Below are 16,955 nucleotides of genomic sequence, written 5' to 3' on the forward strand. Positions count from 1 at the left end.
TTTTTCTGGTTCATCGAAGAGTAGCATATATTGCTCGAAAAGATTTGAAATCGGCACTGTTACTTGACCAGACTTTGGAAAGATTTCTTGCATAGCATCTTCAGTTGCCTTCAACTTCTCGACATAATTGTCATCGAAAGTAACATAGTATGTTTCTTCAATCTTCTTTGAACTTTTATTCAGAACTCTATACGCCTTAGAGTTCAAGGAGTAGCCCAAAAAGATCCCTTCATCGGCCTTAGCATCAAACTTGTTTCGGTTCTCCTTTGAGTTGAATATAAAGCATCTTGAACCTAACACGTGAAAGAACTTCACATTTGGCTTGAGGTTATTTAAGATCTCATAAGGAGTGATTGAGAAGCGTTTGTTCAGATACGATCTATTCCGCGTGTAACAAGCAGCAACAATAGCATCAGCCCAGAAATATAAAGGCAAGGAAGCGAAGTTCAGCATAGTTCGAGCCGCTTCGCACAAAGAACGATTTCGCCTTTCGACGATTCCATTCTGTTGTGGAGTATATGGAGCAGAAAAATTGTGAGTCGTTCCCTTCTCAGCTAGAAAATCTTCAAAATCCTTGTTCTTGAATTCCAAGCCATTGTCGCTTCTCACATTAAGAACCACTTTTCGTAGTTGAACCTCTACTTGCTTTATGAAGAGTTTGAGCTTGGGAGTTGCCTCTGATTTTTGCTTCAAGAAAAATACCCATGTGAAGTGAGAGAAATCGTCTACGATAACAAGTATGTACTTGTTTCCACCAATGCTTTGATAGAGGAAGGACCACACAGATCGATGTGTAGTAGCTCTAGCGGTTCTATCACCTTTGTATTGATTATAGAAGGATGACTTTGACGACTTTGCTTTCCCATTTCACAAACTGCACATAGATGTTCTTTATCAAATTTGAGAACTGGAAGACCTCGAACGTGATCTCCAAGTACTAGCTTGTTGATATCTTTGAAATTGAGATGAGAGAGCTTTCGATGCCATAACCAGCTTTCGTCTGAGTGTGCCTTCGTTAGCAGGCAAACAACTGGTTTCCCTCGAATTGGATTGAGATTTAACGGGTACATTTCTCCCTTTCGCTTCGACTTCAGCAGAATATTATTTGAATTCTTTTCGACTATTTCTAAGCCTTCGTCATCAAAGGAGACCTTCAATCCGGTGCCAACCACCAGCTGTGAGACACTGATGAGGTTGTGCTGCAACCCTTCAACATATGCAACCTTTCTGATCAAGAAGTCACCATTTGTAATCATTCCATAGCCTTTGATAGTTCCAAACGAATTATTGACATATTTCACCGTTCCACCATCCTTGAGAGACCGAAACTCCCTCAGTTCTTCCCTTTTTCCTGTCATGTGACGCGAGCAGCCACTGTCAATGTACCATTCTTCGTCAAACTGCTCGTCACCAATAACCTGCAAAATATCAAGCAGATTTAGGAACCCAAAGTTTCTTGGGTCCTTGTGAGCCTTTTACAGGACAGGGAATAGTAAGAGAAACATCAACTAGATAAGTTCGTTTTATAAGTGTTGTTTCATCTTTTATTTTTATGGTAAAAACTCTGATTTTATTTGACTTGGACTCATTTGATTTAGGCATAGGATTTGTGGTTTTGATGTCTGCATGCTTTTGGGTCTCTTTCGGGCGTCTATCGTCTTCTGGAAAGAGCTTTCCTTTCCCCTTTGAATCTTTAGAAGAATGAGAATTATAATATGAATCAGAAGAATGAGGTTTAGAAGCAAGATTAGATCGTTGATTATTGCTCTTCCTTTGTTGAGTATGAAAACTTTCTTCCCTTCGGTTCTTCTGATAATTGGATCTGGGACCGAACCCATCCTTTCGGTTGCTTACATGTTGAGGACCGAAACCTACCTTTTGGTTGCTTACATGTTGAGGACCGAAACCTTCCTTTCGGTTGCTTACATGTTGGGGACCGAAACTGTAACACCCATAAAATTTGAGCCAAATTAAAACATTTTAATTCATTCAAAAACCATTACGTTCATACAACTCGTCTTCAAAATAGTTTAAACATCAGAGTATCCCCCGGAACCATATCATATAAATCATAAAACATGAGGAGCGGTACGATCATGCCTTCGCCTTGCCAAGATCTCCTGAAGTACCTGAAACAATACACTGAAACTGTAATCCCGAAAGCTTAGTGAGTTACCCCCAAAATACCAACCACACATATCATACTCATAACATATCATAAATAGAACAACCATGCACATCGGGTCTACTGTGTGACTGGTCCGCCCGCACCGGGCCTTCAGTCCACCTGGTCCACCCTCCGAGTCTAGCCATGTACGTCGAGTCTACAGTGTGATTGGTCCGCCCGCACCGAGCCTACAATCCACCTGGTCCACTCTCTGAGTCTACAGTATGACTGGTCCGCCCGCACCGGGCCTTCAGTCGGCCTGGTCCACTCCCCGAGCCTCGGCACGTCTGGTCCGCCCCCTTGGGGCCTTCAGCCTATCCGGACCGCTCGCTGGGCCTTCGGAATATCCGGTCCGCCCTGGGTATGTTGGCCTACAGCACAAAGCAGGACCCGCCTCAACCCAACCCCCGTCAAACAACCATGTGCACATACAACAATTAATCACATAACAATCCTCAACCAGACAAACAGTCTAACAGATCACATAGCTTATCAACATCCTAACCGGGATTCCGACCTAACCGGTCACTAGCATAACATTACCCTATATCCCGGGTACCGACCTTAACCAGGTCACTAACATAACACCATCCTAAATACCAGGATGCAGATCTAGCAAAACAATAACATAACAAACAATACCCGAATTTCCATCCGATAAAGGGCCGGCCTTGGTGCCGTAGACCCTGTCGATATAGTGAGGATAACTCACCTTGCAACTGCCGAAATCCTGCAAATCTCTGACCGCTGACTCACCGGGACTCCCAACTATCACATGATAATCACCAAGTTAGAATCCAACATGACTTTCTAGGCCAAGGGCCCACAACACTCATTAAGTCCATCATCCTCTTATTGGGCCAAGACCCAAAACCAAATCCTCATGTAAAGCCCAATATTGGCCCAATTTACTAAATTGGGCCCACCTCACCAAATGGGCCTAAATCCAAGGTCCATAATAATTATTGGGTCTAAATTACTCCATCCATAATGTTCAGTCACGGCCCAAGCCCCACTAGCCCATAAACAGCCCAATCACTTAAGGCCCAAAATCAAAAACCCAACAGAGGGCGTACGCTGGGCGTACTCCTCCGGTACGCAGGGCGTACGCACTTCTGTACCAAAAATCCTTCTAGGTGCTTAATGGCTTAAGCTCTTAAGCCCAAACTTCAGATCCATCGACCAAACATGCCTAGGATTCATAAAGTCTCAAACTTTATTACTTGGGACGTCCATAAAGCTCTTAACTCAAGGTCTTAATCCATTAAGACCCACCTACATCACACATGAGACAATCAAAGCCTTTGGGACCTCATTTTTCTCACTCAAGACCTCTCCTAAGGTCTGAAAGGACAGCTAATCTCAACCAACTCGCATCATGCATCACTTTGGGGTTTTTGGGACAAGAAATGGTGTCAAAACCTCATAACACCTAGATCTACACAAAATAGATGTCAAGCAAGAGACTTTATACCTCAAAAGGGCTCCAGAAGATGATGCCTTCCCAAATCTACGAGCTCCAGCCACCCAACTCCTTCCTTGACAACTTCTTCTTTCTTCTCCTAGGCTCTCCTTTGCCAAACAAAGCTCCACAAGGCCAAACACACCCAACAATGGAAATGGAACGACTATCTAGGGTTTTTTGAGGATAAGGGAACAGATAAGGAGGCTAGGGTTGATCCCTTATGTTCTTTACATAGTGGCTGGCCCTAAAATTAGGGTTTAATGACTCTGAGCGTACGCTGGGCGTACGCGTCCTTGCACCCGCGAACATTTGCTCTATTATGCTGGGTGTAGCCCAGCCTACGCTGGGCGTACCCACGCGTGTCCCAATTGCATGCATGGCCTACTTCGACACCTTTTTTCCATTAAGGGCCATAAATGTCACTTTCTTTAAAATGTCATAACTCCTTTATTCTAAGCCCGTTTCCGACGAACTTTATATCCATGAAAAAGTGGCGAGAAGCCCTACGCTTCTAGCAACACACCCCGACCCGAAACCTTCTCGAATAAAACCCATTGCCCATAAAAGACCGAAACGCCCTTACTCTTGATCTCGGGGATCCATGAATAATTACTCTTAGAACGGGGCGTTATAGAAACCTTCCTTTCAGTTGTTATTGCCATGAGGACCGAAGTTACCATTTCGGTTGTGGAACACCTGATGCCCGAAACTCTCCTTTCGGTTGGCTCTTGGTTCTCCTCGTGACTTATTTTTCTTTTCATACCTAACGTAATGAGGATTTTGGGATCGCCAAAACTGTTTTCTTTCTGAGAGATTCTTCTTGTATCTCAGGTTACGTTGGTGCTTTCGTTCTGCCACCTGTTTTGGATTTTTATGAATATTGCCTTTTTCTTCGGTACTTGAGCATGACTTTCGCTCTTTGACGAACATGTCTCACTAGATGCCATCACTGGTTCGCCTGAAGATGTTTTGGTGCCACTTGTACTTGGCACATCATATCGTGTAGGTTCATTAAGTGGTTCTGCCATATACCTACTCTTCACTCTCCATGATGTTTTCTGAGATAGACCTTCTGTTTAATCAGCGTTATCTATCAGTGCTGACCAGAAAAACTCATCACATCCATTAGCATTATCTTCTTCTACCAATGTTGTCAGTTCGGCTGTTTGTTGTGGTGTGACTCCTTGAACTGTGTAAACTTGATTTGGAATGGTTTGAATCTTTTGATATACAACAGCTTTTGCGTTGAGGACTTTGGTCTTGTCTATCGATGAGCGAGCGAACTCAACAAAGTTTTCAGAAATGAGATTTTTACTTGTTTCGGGTTCGCTCTTGACAAATTCAGAACAGTCCACCACATCCTCTACATAGATTTCACTCATGTCATCATCCTCATTAAGTTCAAATGCATTTTCAACATCAATTTTATTTTTTGAACTTAATTTGGCATTCAACGAGTCAAATTTCTGTACAGTTTCGGCTCTCAGTTTCAGTTTATCGTTTTCATCCAACAAATTTTTGAGCATGTCCTTATGGTCTTTTGACTTTATGTAGGACTCTATTTTGTCAAGACCAATTTTGTAGGCAGGAGATATTTCATCAGAAGATACAACATTTTCACAGTTGTAAGCTTCAGCATCGACTTCATCCTCCTTCAACTCAAGGAAGGGTAAAATCATGCGATGTATCTTCTTTCCTATTTCACAATCGAGATGTAACTGAGTGATATTAAAATATAATCTTTTCGCAATCAAACAAAAAACGTTTTGTTGTTTTAAAAGCTTAAGATTGTCTCGTTGCAAATAAATTAACTCATCCCTAGACCTAATTAATTCCTTCTCCTTCTACTCAATCCAGATTCTCCTCTCCTCACTCTTCGACGATATCCTGCTAATTTGATCAGTCAAGTTAGAGTTTGTGACACGAGTTTGGGTAAGACTACAACTTAAACTAGAAAATTTAGATTTTAGTCCATTTGGTTCCTTTTCATAGTTAGTAATAGGAATTTTCAGAGAAATGAGAATATTTTGTACCTTCTTGATCAACTCATCACATTCGTTGATTTGTGCACTGACAGGTTTTGCAGCGAAACATCTGTCCTCTCGCTCCTTCTCGTTATCCAGTCCACCATCTGTTGTGTATCCTCGCATCTGTGACACACCTTCCGTCACAATCAAACATCTTCCCTCAATCTTTTCTTCTTTCACCAGCAGAGCCTTGCCATGAGTGGGCTTTCTTACTTCTTCGTCCTCTGAATCTGTGGACCACACCTGCACTCCACCAAATTCATCATTATCACCTGTATCCTGTACAATCAAAGCATTCATAGTGTTATTGTTAGCTGCTGATTTCTTTTTCTTGATCTCCTCCAATCGTCTCAAGAGGTTCGCTTCCTCATCGTCTTCATCAACTCTTTCAGACTTCTTCTTCAGCATGCAATCTTTGGCAAAGTGGTTCTTGCCTCCACAATAATGACAGTCAAAACTTGAGTCACCACCAATCTTTGTTTCCTTCTTAGATTCTTCAGACTTTGAACCCATCTTCAGTTCCTCCTTCACCTTTTCAGAACTATAACTTCCCTGCCAGTTTCGGTTCTTGTTGGCGGGGAACTTCCTTTTGATAAAATTTCTTGGATTGGAAACCATCAGGGCATACTCTTCACCAGTTAGATCATAGTCAGCAAGATCTAATTCTTCTTCTTCTTCTTCAACAACACTTTTTCCTTTGGAGATAAGAGCTAACGAACCCAAGCTGGAAACCACATTCGTTTCCTTTGTCACCGCACTTTCATGGGACTTCAGTATTCCAACCAGTTTCGCCAGAGAATAGGATTTGAATTGTTCGTGTGCCTTTACTGTAGACACAACTGCCATCCATTCGGGTCTGAGACCATTCATAAAGGTAACCTTCTGCTCAATAACCTTTCTCGATCCCATGCTTTATCATCTTACTGAGAAGATGATTAAATCGATCAAAAGCCTGAATAAGTTTCTCTTCGGGCTTCTGTTTGAAATCACCAAATTCAGAAAGTAACAAAGTTTGAATCGAATGTTCCAGATCTTCATCAGTAGAATACAATTCCTTTAACCTATCCCATATCTCTTTCGCTGTGGCACATGAACTCACCAATCGAAACGTGTCCGATTGTAAAGCAAGCCTAATCATTCTTAAGGCTTTAATGTTGCACTGAAACTTCTCTTTCTCGTCTTGAGGAATGTCTTTCACATCATTCACGAGCTGATTGTACTCCTTTTGAGTTTTGACAATTTTAGAAGTGCTTGAGTGAGCAAACGAACCAACTATGATTGCTTCCCAAATCAAATACCCATTATCTTCTGAACCGATTACATAATCTTCGAAGTGGTGTGTCCAGACTTCATAATCCTGAGTATATAGGATTGGGATCCTTGTTGTTGATCCAATACTATTAGAGATGTTGATTGGATTGGATTGTGAATCGTCCATAGACATTGTGATGATGTTTGATCGATAACCTATTTAAGATCAGACTTGTAATTTATCGTTAGGGCAAGATCAACAATTAATGAGATACGCCAATGAGGAATGACGGCTCAATTAATATCAATCAATACGGAAAGCCCTAATAACTTCTTCAACAGAAGAGATGTGTATGAATTACACAGCCTCCTGCTCTGATACCAATTGATGAGATAAAATCTCTAGATCGTTTAGATCTTTCATAGGTAAATCAATAAAGAACAAATAACAAAATCAAACAAGACAATGAACACAATATGGAATGAATATAATGCTTATGATTCAAACGTAGTCACACCTCAGCAGAGCTCGATTAAGAACTTCCACTGTAGAGGCGAGCTAGGGTTTACAATACTATAATGAGAATAATCAAAAGCGTCTCACACAAAGGATGCATGCATGCACCTTAAATACTAAAACCCTAGAATAAAATAATGCACGGTTGGACAGGCCCAAACCGGTTACAAAACTGGGCCAAAAGGAACGATCCCAAGACGCAACAATATGATCCCAACATGAACACATAGAAATGTTTTTTTGCTCAAAACCCATCAGTGGTATCAGAGCCTAGGATGTTTTTCTGTTATATTTGATGCAATAGTGAATTGTCCAAACCAGAAAATTGAGCAGATTCGCAATCTGTGAACTCGACGAGTTGAATGAACTCGACGAGTCCATGCCCTAACTCGACGAGTTGACTCGTCTGTTAGCTGAGAGGTACAAAATTGTCATATCAAAGAGCACGTCAAGAGAGGTAGAAAATTGTCACCTCATTCATAACAACCAAGATAAAGGATAGAGAGTCCATCACGACCCACCTGCAAAGACTGCAGAGGTATGTGGATCATCTGCTCAAGTTGAATGTCAACTTTGACGAAGAGCTGGCTATAGATATAGTCTTGCAGTCTTTAACTCCATGTTATGATCAGATCAAGATGACTTATCATCTGAGCAAGGAGGAGGTCACCTTGAGCAAAATTCAAGGATTGTTAAGAACTGCTAAAAGTGGACTTAAAGGAAAAGCTATTGAATCTACTCCTGCTGCTTCCCCAGTCCTGGCTATTCGACATCGAAAGGGGAAAAAAGGAAAGCTCTATCGAAGAACTGGAAGGGAAAGTCTCATGATGGATCTTCTTCAAGTGGATCCAAAGCAAAAACCGGTTCTGTCACTCCCTCCTCCGACCCTAAAGAAGCAATGTGCTTCTAGTACCATGATAATGACATTGAAGAGAAGCTGCCCGAAATACTTGCAGGACATCAAGGATGGGAAGAGAAAGCCCTCATCACAGGTATTTATACTATTCTATCTAATAATTCATCACATGCTAGTTCTTGGGTCCTTGATACATGATGTGGTTTTCACATTTGTTCTGATTGTAGGGGCTAAAAAGAAATAGGGATGTGGAGCATGGGAAGATGAACTTGCTTATGGGCAATAGGTGTAACATCCCAAAAATCATGACCAAAAATTTCATTTTTGATATAACAACTCATAAAACAATTTTAAGAAAACATCATCAAGTTAATTCATTTCATCAAAGCCAAAGATCATATGTCTCAAAAACATGTCATAGTGTAGTAACAATGTCAGAGTGCAATCCCAAGAACATAAAGTGTAGAAAATAGTGGTGTGATGCGCTTCTTCGGCTCCTTTCCCTTTGAAGAAGAAGGAACTGAAACAAAAACTGTAAACCGTAAGCACAAATCTTAGTGAGTTCCCCCATCATACCACATACCATAAACATATAATGCCTATCCCTCGTATCTTTCAACCGGTATCTGACTGGAATTAACGAAAGTTGGACTTCCCTTCGGTATCTTTCAACCGGTAGCTGGGAGCTGACCTCACCTTCGGTATCTTTCAACCGGTAACCGGAAGCTGACCTCCCCTTCAGTATATTTCAACCTGTAACCGGGAACTATTTCACCCCTACCACTACCACATAATAACATAACATGAACATACTGCTAGGCATGCATGGGTACTGTCTACCCCTTCGGTATCTTTCAACCGGTAACCAGGGACTATTTCACCCCTACTACTAACACATATATCATAGAATCCTAGCACATAAAGCGTAACAGATAGTGGCATACCAGATAATTACCATGAAGACAATCATCTAACAACAACTCCTACTTAGTGGGCTAACATTGTGGCCTTAGACCCACTTCTACTAGAAGGTAACTCACCTCAATGTCATGCAGTAACTGAACTGTCCTTGGTGCTGGGATCAACTCTCCTTAAACTCCTACACATAATAGTCTCCTTCAGTTACTCTTTCATATTCATAACCCCTTTAAGGGTCAATCTTGGATAATGGTCAGAGTCAAAGTCAAGGTCAACACCCTGGTCAAAGTCAACATCCTAGTCGACTGAACTCGCCAAGTTGGTCCATCAACTCGTCGAGTTCCATAATTCAGAGAATCTCGAATTCACGATTTGACTCGTCGAGTTACCCTCTAACTCTCTGAATTTCTCCTTATGAAAGAATCGGGACCTTCCATTTGAACTCGTCGAGTCTTTCCTTGGACTCGTCGAATTCTACTTCATACAGGTCGGGACATTTTCTCATTGACTCGCCAAGTTCATCTTTGGACTCGTCGAGTTCTTGACCTTTAAGTCCAAAACACGTCTAACTGGCTGAGTCACCTTTTAGACTCAACAAGTTTGCTAAGTAACAGAGAAGGGTGGGGAACCACGACCCAAATCGCCGAGTCCAAAGAGCAACTCGTCGAGTCCCCCATAATCCAAATCTATCCAGTGGATTTCAGTCGGGCTTAATGTATACAAAACATAGATCTGGCCTCCTAAGGTCGATATAACACGTAAAGTTACAAACTTTACGTTCATGCATGGGTCATTTAGCTCAAAAATCCCTCAAAGACTCTGGATCTGAAGTCAATACCCCAGAACATACTTGCATCCATGAATGGTTCCAAAAATGGCTCCTTAAATCCCTAAACTACTCCAAGAAGAGATCAAATAGATGAATGGGCAAGGTATAAACTTTATACCTCAAATGAGCTGGGAATGGAGTACAAACTCTGGATCCACTTGCTTCCTCTTGAACTCCCAAGCTTCTTCTTTCTTCTTAAGCTTCAAAAATCACCAAAAGTACACAATAATGGCTCAAGAACACTCAAACTGGGTTAGGGTTTCGAAATAGGGCTTTATGGACTAAGGGAGGCGATGAGGGAGGCCACAACGGGGGTGTTAAGCCCTTTAAATAGGATACAAACCTTGAAAATTAGGGTTTCACTCTGGCAGACCTAGTCGTCGAGTCGAGGCTCCTTGACTCGTCGAGTAGACTTCAAGTCTCGCGTCCAACATATCCAATTCCAAATCATCGAGTCCCTTAGCAAATATGAATAATTCTTATTTAAATACATACCTGGAACCGGGCATTACAAATCTCCCCCACTTATTTTAGGCTTCGTCCTCGAAGTCTGCTGCTACATCCGGAAAAAGCTCGGGGTAGTGCTCCCTCATCTCGTCCTCATGCTCCCAAGTCCATTCTGAACCCTTACGGTGCTTCCATTGCACTTTCACCAACTCGACCTTCTTCTTCCTCAGATCCTTCGTCTTCCTTTCAAGGATGGCTACTAGTAGCTCAATGTAGTTTAGGATGTCATCCACCTGAATATCCTCTAGAGGCACAACGGCAGAGTCATCTACCAGGCACTTCCGCAGCTGGGAGACATGAAAGGTATTATGGATCTGACTAAGCTAGGCTGGCAGATCCAGTCTATACGCCACCTTGCCCACCCGGGCTGCAACCCTGAAAGAACCAATGTACCTGGGGCCCAACTTGCCCCGCTTCCTGAACCGGATGACACCTTTCCAAGGTGACACCTTCAGGAGAACCCTATCTCCTACCTGAAACTCTAGGTTCGATCAGCGTCTATCGGCATAGCTCTTCTGCCGAATCTGAGCACTCTGAAGCCTGCTCCTAACTTGTTGTATCCTCTCCGTCGTCTTGAGCACCACTTTGATACTCCCCATGACCCTCTGTCCAACCTATCCCCAACATATCGGGGTCCTACACTTCCTCCCATACAACATCTCGAAGGGATGACAGTCGATACTCGCGTGGTAGCTATTATTATAGGAAAACTATGCCAAGGGAAGGTATGTATCCCAGCTACCACCGAAGTCTAAAACTCACGGTCGCAGCATGTCCTCCAAGGTATGGATGGTCCGCTCTCCGTCTACGGGTGAAAAGTCGTGCTAAAACGCAGACGAGTACCCAACTCGTCTTGAAACTTCTTCCAGAATCTGGAAGTGAACCGCACATCTCTGTCAGAAACAACAGAGATTGGCACTCCGTGTCGTGCTACTACCTCCCGAATGTAGATGCCGGCCAGCTTCTCGACCAAAATGCTCTCCTGGATAGGAATGAAATGGGCACTCTTGGTCAATCGATCCATGATGAACCAAATTGAATCTACTCCCCGTGCGGTCCTGGGAAGCTTCGTGATGAAATCCATAGTAATATCTTCCTATTTCCACATAGGGATATCCAACGGTTGTGTCTTGCCGTGAGGCCTCTGGTGCTCGGCCTTGACCTTCCTGCAGGTCAAGCACCTTTCAACGTACCAGGCTACATCTCGCTTCATGCAGGGCCACCAGTAGTCAGGGCGAAGATCTCTGTACATCTTCGTTGCCTCGGGATGGATGGAAAATCTGGACTTGTGCGCCTCCTCCATCAGGATCTGGTGCACACCTCCATGATATGGAACCCACAGTCTACGGTGTAGTGTCAACAACCCACGGCTATCATAGTCAAAGGAGGAAACCTGACCCACAATACGGTCGCTCTTCCGATGTTCTTCCTTCATAGCCTCCTGCTGGGCCTCTTGGATCTGCTCCAGCAGCGGAGTCACTACTGTCATCCACAAGAAAATATCTCTGATCGGGGCTGCCTTGCGGCTAAGAGCATCGGCCACAACGTTGGCCTTCACCGGGTGGTAGAGGATCTCACAGTCATAATCCTTCACCACATCTAGCCACCGACGTTGCCTCATGTTCAGATTCAGCTGATCCATGGGGTACCTCAAACTCTTATGATCTATGTAAATAGTACATCGGACCCCATATAGGTAATGCCGCCAAATCTTGAGGGCGAAAACAACCACCCCCAACTCCAGATCATGCATCGGGTAGTTCGCCTCGTGAGGCTTCAACTGCCTCAAGGCGTAAGCGATGACGTGCCCCCAATGCATCAGTACCGCGCCCAAACCCGAGATGAAAGCATCGCAGTATACTACGAAATCCTCCACGCCCTCTGTCAGGCCTAAGATAGGCACCTCGCACAACCTCCATCTCAGCGTCTCGAACGATGACTACTGCTTAGGCCCCCAGCGAAAGACAACGACCTTCTTCGTCATCCGGGTCAAGGGTACTGCTATCTTAGAGAAGTCCTGTATGAATCTTCGGTAATAGACTGCTAACCCGAGGAAACTCCAAATCTCAGATGGAGACTTTGGAACCTCCCATCTCATCACGGCCACCACTTTGGACGAGTCAACCAAAATCTCGTTCTGGTTGACAAGGTGCCCCAGAAACTACACCTCGTGCAACCGGAACTCGCACTTGGAGAACTTAGCGTACAAGCTCACCCTCCTCGGGGTATCCAACACCTCTCACAAATGCTCCTCATGCTGCTCCTACGTCTTGGAGTAAACCAAGATGTCATCGATAAAGACTATCACCGATCGATCCAACATCGGTATGCATACGTGGTTCATGAGGTCCATGAATGCAGCAGAAGCATTGGTGAGCCCAAAGGGAATCACCATGAACTCGTAGTGGGCATAGCAAGTTTGGAAAGCAGTCTTCAGCACATCCTCGTCTCTGACCCTCATCTGATGGTAGCCTGAACGCAAATCTATCTTGGAAAACCAAGATTCCCCCTATAGTTGGCCGAAGAGATCATCAATCATTGGGAGTGGGTAACGGTTCTTCATCGTTACCTTGTTCAACTCCCGATAGTGTATACACATCCGATGCGACCCGTCCTTCTTCTTCACAAACAGGATCAAGGCTCCCCAAGGCGAACTTCTCGGCCTAGTGAATCCCTTGTCTAACAGCTCCTGCAGCTGTGTAGACAACTCCTGCATCTTGGGGGGGAGCCAAACGATATGGTGCCTTGGCTATCAGAGCCGTACCAAGGACTAGGTCGATCCTGAAATCCACCTGTCTCTCCGGAGGTATCCTAGGTAACTCCTCTGGAAATACGTCCGGGTACTCTCGCACTACTGGCACATCATTCATGGTCGCCTTACCTGCTTCCAGGGTATCCAAAACATAGGCGGCGTACCCTACACAACCCTGCCGAAGGTAGCGCCTAGCCCTCGCTGCTGAGCACAAAGCTGGTCCTCGCTACAGCCTCTCAGCCTGAACCACCAACTCTCCTTCACTTGGGGTCCTGATACGTACCAGCTGTTATGCACAGTCGATCACCGCCCTATTAAGGCTCAACCAATCCATACCGATGATAACCTTGTTCCCACGCAACGAAATGGGAAACAAATCTACGAGGTAACACTCGTCATATAACCTCAACACGCAATCTCTGAAAACCTCTGATTCCCAGACAGATCGGTCGTCAGCAATCTTAACCTCTAAAGGATAATCCAACATCCCCGAAGACTCAGAAAACCTCTTGCTAAGTGCGAGAGAGACAAATGATCAGGTAGCTCCTGAATCGAATAACACCTGAATTGGGATTTCGTTCACATGGAACAATCCTAAGCAACACATAAAACATAGCACATAAATATCATAAATGACATATAATAAGAGTTAGGGAGAAGAAAACATACTTGTCACCACATCTGGTGTGGCACGCGCCTCTTTGGCGGTCAGCTGGAAGGCTCGGCTCCTTACCACTGGAGCATCCGTCTTTCCCTGTCGGCATCCGTAATCCGCAGGGTCGCTGGAGCTGGCACTGCTGTTGCTGTCAATTTCGGGCAGTTGGCCTTTTACGGCCATTCTGATTGCAATGAAAGCAAATCAGGTCTAATGTCTCAAAGGTGGGGGTAGGGGCAGTACAATCCCTGCCAAAGTGCCCAGTCTTGCCGCACTTATAGCAGCCCAATTCCCCAGTTCTGCAAACCCCCTCATGTGACCTGCCGCATTTCCCACAGCGGCTCCGGCCCTACTGTCCCTTCGACCTAGATTCGAATCCCTTGCGTTTCTTCCCTGAAACCCCGGTACCCTACTCAGTTTTTGCCTTCCTCTTCCTGATGTGCTCTATGTCAATCTCCCTCTCCCTCGCCCTCGCAATCATGTCATCCAATTGAAGGGTTTTGAGCATTCTAACACTCCTATGGTGTACATGCAACCCTAGATGCTTTGGATCTATGTTTTCTCTAATTATACATGCAATATTGTTTCCAAAGAATTAAGCCTACAACTAGCATACAAATGACATAAACATCATAGAAATGAGTTATAGAATTACCTCTTTGTTGTAGCTTGTAGTTTTGGCCTTTAAGAACTTAGAACCAATAGTATGAATGCCTCAAATGGAATCACAACACACCTTTGGACAAAGGATGACTTTTGAGAGAATATCCTCACACCAAAATCAGCTCAATGATCTTTCAAGAACTAGTTCCACATTTTGGAGGCTAAGGGGCTTCTTCTATAGTGTGGCTTAATTAGGGTTACACCATGCAAACCCTAATGTGCATGACTTTCCACATTCCTTAGGCTCCATGGGTTTTAACCTCCATGGAGTATCCATGGTTCACCACATGGGTTTAGCCCAACATAAAGAACTATGGATCACAAGCCTACTTTATAAGAGTGAATGATTTACCAAATCAATCCCCATTTATTTAATTAGTCTCTTTTGATCACAAAATTAATTCTAAACTAATTCTTGATCAATACTAATTAAATAATATGATTTCATATTAATATATTAGAGCTTATAATATATTAACAAATCATAAATAACCTCTTCTCAAAAGTCCATCCTATCAAATTGTCCTGGTGATATGCAACCCAAATGGACCATGCTACTCTCGGGTCAAGTACATACCAATTATAGTTATGGACTTAGACATTAATCCAATAGTCTCCCACTTGGATAAGTCAAATAACTATTATTGCAAGTACGACTCGACAACCCAACTAGCAATCATAGCTCTTAAAAGCCGTTGTCGAACTCTGACCTAGTCAATGATGCGTCCATTAGATAAGGGATCATATGTTCTTCCATTCTAGATACATATGTATTGAGACATGGATTATAATCATTCTCTCTGTCCATCTGTTTTTTCCCGATTTCTGATTTATGACGACCGACTAATTAAACAAATCAAATCAGTCCAGGCTTGGCCAAGCACGTAGGGGTGTCATCACTAAATCATTGAGGGGCCCACATATATCACTTTTAACCATATGGGGTAAAAGGAACGGATAAACTTCGACCCAAATTCTTTCTTGTACTTACTCATCAAATTACACACAATGATATGTTTTATAACACCAAGTTACTGGTGCGTTTACATATGTCAATGTGCGACCGACTTGAAACTACAACTCACATGTATTCGTTTCAAGAATATAAGATATTATCGTCTCACAATCACTCTTGATAAAATCCATGAAGTGATTCAGATGAGCGTGGGTTGAATCCAATACTCGAATCTTATTCCAAGAGTACTCATGAACACTGTAGCAAACTTGTGCTATGACTGAAACACCTCTACAGACCCATTCATGACAGTCTTGCCTCAATACCTACTTCCAAAGTATGATCGACTGTGGATTGTTTGAATAACCTAGTTATTCGGGAAGTCAAAACATGCAAAGTGAAGCACAACAATAATACTAATCCTATATGGCCCCAAGACTTTTGAGTCCCATATTGATTACTCATTATTAATTGTATAATGTTTCGAATAATCAACTTAATACTTGAATTAAAACAATAGTTGTCCCATGCTCCAAGCATGCACATTATGTTTGTCTATGGAACTTACTTTGTGAAATAGATCAATTGACAACATTTCAATGATGCTCATATCACAATTCCAAATCCTTATTGCAAATGTAAGAATTCCAAATTCTTGTCGCTGCTAGAAAGTGTTAGATTCTAAACTATCATGCAATGATTCTTTTGTAATGTCTAGGTACCAAAAGTCATAGAGACTTGACCAACGATATTACAAAATATTCCTTTGGAGATTGTTACAAGACAATTCCATGGAAATGAAGTCTCAAATTCAAAGTACATTCCTTTGAACATCCTTCTTGCATAAAATTTTCTAACTTTCTCATCTATTCTTCAACTCCCAATATGGAAATATTCCATATTTGCCATACGACAACTCATTATTAATAGACTCTTGTCTATTCACAATAATGTCATTATGGTCCATCCAATACTATACTTCTAACTGTCCTTAAGCGACCAATCCTTGGCGAACCTTAGATTGTCCTTAACAGTTGTTTAACCACTTTAGTCATATCCGGTTCTTTTCCTTTTTCCCTCTTAATGCCCTAGGCATTTGGAAAATTAGAACACAAGAATATTATAACATATGCAATCGATCTTATACCCGAAGCATATGGGACACGATTCATAATGTCTAACATAAAGACATGATACTTGATCAGTCTTTTGTTATAATATTTCTATTTGCCATGTTCTCATAATTCGAATTATGAAGAGGGATGCCGTAATCATAATCAAATTTTAAGAACGCAATTATCATTTCCATATATAGAATTTCCTTATGTTGAACCATTCCAACATAACATTCATATATATTTGACTAAATTTGATTAAAAACTTGATATAAGCT

The sequence above is a fragment of the Lactuca virosa genome, chromosome 4 (assembly GCF_052849685.1).
Source record: "Lactuca virosa cultivar CGN04683 chromosome 4, Lactuca_virosa_CGN04683_v6, whole genome shotgun sequence".
Lineage (NCBI taxonomy): Eukaryota > Viridiplantae > Streptophyta > Magnoliopsida > Asterales > Asteraceae > Lactuca > Lactuca virosa.